The 3,915-nt window shown below is 53.9% G+C and overlaps 1 long non-coding RNA gene across 5 annotated transcripts in view; it reads right to left on the bottom strand.

The window, feature by feature from the left end:
- Positions 1-3,915, bottom strand: part of LOC102020378 — a 12,666-nt gene extending 8,751 nt beyond the window's left edge. For 4 of the 5 annotated variants that reach the window (XR_264785.2, XR_264784.2, XR_264786.2 and 1 more), the window contains exons 1-3: positions 3,785-3,915; positions 1,603-2,815; positions 464-559 (exon numbers count right to left, since the gene is read on the bottom strand). This is a non-coding gene — a long non-coding RNA (uncharacterized LOC102020378). The remainder of the gene's footprint in view (positions 1-463; positions 560-1,602; positions 2,816-3,784) is intronic. The other variant, XR_001232102.1, reaches the window with a different exon arrangement.

Here is a 3,915-nt window from a genome sequence, read left to right as displayed (position 1 = left end):
CACACAAACACACACGCAGAGACAGGCACACAGACGCACGCAGACACGCACGCACACCACGCACTCGCCTGCAGAGGGAGTCCTCTGTCCCAAGAGCGATGCCAGCAGCACCGAGGCCCCTGTGCCCTCTGGGCCCCCCCCCCCCGTCCCAAAAGGAGTGCTGTCTGCTCCCTGCCCGCCCCGCCCGGTCCCCAGCACCCCCTTCACCACCCTCTCCAGTCAGGGGACCAGATGCGTGTATGTGCCTCTGGTAAGCAGCACTCAGACACAGCCAGCCGTCTCTAGGCTGCAGCCGTGCACAAAGCAGCGTCACGGAACTCCCGAGCACGGGGAGTCCTCGCCCTGCGGCCTGTGATCCTGGGTTCTGGTCCCGTGGCCCAGAGCAGTATGTGGGGGTGGGGGGCGCAGCCTGCCCCTCCCTGAGAGGTGCTTCTGATTACTTTTACGGCGATGGCAGACTCACCCAGCCGGGCACCACACAGGACCTCTGACAGTGACCGAGGGTCCGGGAGAGACTGCAGGGTGTGTCTCAGGGAGACCAAGTCAGGTCCAGGTGGCCCTGCAGAGGGACAAAGGGAAGAGAGTGATGAATACTTGGCCACTGCTGTCAGTTTTAGAAAAACGCAAATATTGTTAGGTGGTAACATGGTGTCACAAGGTTTGGCAGTTCCGGGAAGGTGCCCTGGGGGACGGTGGCACGTGGCGGGGTGCGCAGCTGGAGTGGGCCTCGAAGGGAAACGGGGTGGGCTGCGAGGTGGGAGCTTTAAGGCAGACCCTGAGGGAGCTCTATGCCAGGCTAAGGCTGTATTTATTTTTCTTTTTCTTTGCTTTTTTTTTTTTGAGGGGGGGACCACATCCTGGAAGTTCCCAGAAGTCCGATGGAGGACTGCTGAAGACAGTAGCAAGGTCAAAGTGGCATTTCAGAAAGACCGTTCAGTGAAAATAAACTTGCTCACAAACCACTTAACCCATCTACCCCACCTCTGAGGAGTTAGGGTAGCTTCACGCAGTCAGGGCTATGTTTATAGATGAGCTACAAGGGTGCTCTCTATAGTGTCCTTAGTGATGACAAAAAGCGGGAACGGATTAGATCTGTTTTATCAGGCATCCGTCCAACAGAATCCTATTAATTAAAATGTCAGTGTGTGACATGCCCTCCTCACTAATCTCTGCAGAGACGTCCTTTTATTTATTTGTGCATCATCTTTATTTACTTATTTTTAAATGGTATCGTAAACTACACCCTCAAACCCCTCAAGCCCACCACCCAACCCAGCGACTAGGATTCTAACCAAAGCTTCTATCCACACACATTCTCCTCCCCCAGAGGGGGCACAGCTGCAGTTTTCAACAACAGGGGAGACTGCAGTTGACAATGGTGCATACCTACCCTGGAATATCAAACAGCCAGAGACCTATTGTCTTTTAATGGACCTCAGTATTTTGTGCAGAACCAGATTAGTCACAATACACACTGCCTCTTCTTCGGTGCAGGAACATCCTTTGTACTTGGCTAATGTATGCATTCACATATTCATCTGTAATTATGTCACCAGCACTGAGAAGCCCACTCCCCAAATCCAGAGCTCGGCAACGACTTACACCTGTGCGCAATCCGCCCCTGCCAGGGAAAGGGCCTGCGGCTTCCAGACAAGGCAGCAGCGAGGTGGTTAAATAAATTCGGTCCTGAGGCGCTGTTATAAGGAACGGTGTTGATCTTTATTATCTCCCACCGGCTCCTTGAGGGAAGAAAAACAAGCTGATGCAAACCGCTAAAGGAAATGCACACTGGGCTCTAGCTTAGGTAGAAAAGAAGCAACAGTAGTATGTTTTAGAGGCGTATTTATGTACATCTGTGTGTGCACAGGAAAATATCTGCAACCTTGAACTGGTCACAGCAGTTAACTGGGAGGAGGCTACGGTTGAGGAAGGGTTAAGGATGGCTTCGGCTTCCTTTGCATGTCTGGTTTTTACTAATGAGTACATTAATTACCAATGCGTTTCTTGTATAATTGAAATAAACATTTTGTGGGGTTGTGGGGGTATGGTTTTGTTTGTGGGACTGTTTGTTTTCGTTGCCATTTTTTACAGATGCAAAGAGCAATTCGGCAGATGAATTAGAAGCAGGTTGTGTATGCCCAAAGCAAGTTCGAGAGACACAAGGGGTTCATGTTTTTATCATTCCATTTTTAATTCCGTCTGCTCCGATGCTGGAGCCCCTGGCCTCTGGGCGGCCTCCCTGTGTGACAGGAGGCCAGCAGGTGCTGCCTGGGACTGTGATTTCCCCACCACCCACAGCCCCAAGCCCCTCCCTGGCCACCCAGCCAGGCACGGCTACCACGTCCCCTCCAGGGAGCGCCTTCCCTTTAGGTCTCCAAGAGGCCGGGAAAGCTAATGCCTATGTCCATGTTCTCGGGAATTAGATGCCTGAAATGAGGAATCCGGGGGAATGTAACACAGGGCTCTAAAGAACAGGGACACAGCGGCTTACATGCGTCAACAGCCTAGCCAGTTTGCTGGCAAAGAGCCGGCCGAGAAGCTGCTGGATTTCCGGGCAAAGCATACAATTGCCGTGTTTCCTCCCCATGCTAGCCCAGGGGGGGCCTGGCTAACCTGAAGCACCTCCAGAACAGGCAGCAATTGGGCGGGTCACTGCTCACCTCCACATCCGGGGTGCACGTTGCACCCCAACAGGAGCCCTTACGTCCCCCGGGTACCCCACATCTTGCCTGCACATGAAGCTGCAGTGCTGACTGCCCGGGCCCCTGGCAGCTGTCGCAGGCCGTCAGAATCCCTGAATGTGTGCGCAGCCAGGCTGTGACAAGGATGCAATGATTATACTCTCGTGTGCAGGGACAGACCCGCAGCTAGGAGACCCCCGCGCAAAGCCGAACCCGCTGGAGAGCACTGGTCCGCAGGCTTAGCCCGCTTTGTCCTGGCCTCCGTATGCACAGACCACTAATTGATTAATTGGTTAAACATCTCTCCTCTGAGTTCATGCAGACAGGGCCTTCGGAGAACTCGGCTCTCCCTCTGCCAGGAACAGACCTATTTTCAACCATGACTCCGTGCCCCAGAAATGAGAGACGGGTTAACTAGTCCTCAGTCCGAGCGCCCAGGCCCTAATCTCCACTCCTTCACGAGAGGCACTGCTGTTCATTGCACGGCATTTTGTTACAGACTGCCTTCCGTCCATAATAAAATGTCTCGGTGATAAATAAAAATAAAATGCAGCACCCAGACTGCAGCTACTGCATCCAAACAGCAAGCTAGGGAAATTCAACATGCAGACAGCCGACCACCACAGAGCCTGCACAGATGCAGGGGGTGCTGAGTCATTTCTGGAATGTGACCCCTGAAGACCACTGCCACTCTCCCTCCTGACGCTGGCCCTTGTCTTCCCTCTGAATTCTAAAACCACAGAAAGGCTTTCAAAGGGTCTCGGAGGGGGCTGACCCCCCTAAAATGAGAGCCACTTCCACCAGTGCTGGGGGCCCAGTCATTTTTTGTTCTATTTCATTTAAGGCATCAGGACAAGACTTGCAGAGTACCGTGCCCAACCCAGAGAAGAGGGGCAGGAGATTATTGTCCCATGTCCTCTAAGGGCAGCACGGCCTCCCAGTCCCATCTCCCCACGGTGGCCATAGCTTTTAACACCTCCCTTGGTCACATGTAACTGGCAGATAGCACTCACAGGGTTCTGTTAGGTTCTCTAACCTGCAGCTCCTCCAGGACTCCACCTCCCCAACGAGGCAGCGGGTGCAGGAGAGATGGGTGCACGTACCTGGGTGGGACACTGAGTGCAGGGTGCCGGGTCTCCAAGGGGGCATAGCCGCCAGCCATCCTAGGAGGGGCCAGGGGGCCCGGGATCCCACCGGCTCACTGCCCAGAAGGGCAGTGAGCCCTACCTACAGA

Source organism: Chinchilla lanigera, unplaced genomic scaffold, assembly GCF_000276665.1.
Source record: "Chinchilla lanigera isolate Chin_1 unplaced genomic scaffold, ChiLan1.0 scaffold00137, whole genome shotgun sequence".
Classification (NCBI taxonomy): Eukaryota; Metazoa; Chordata; class Mammalia; order Rodentia; family Chinchillidae; genus Chinchilla; species Chinchilla lanigera.
The sequence above is the reverse complement of the archived record's forward strand: the minus strand, read 5'-3'. Positions and strand labels throughout refer to the sequence as shown.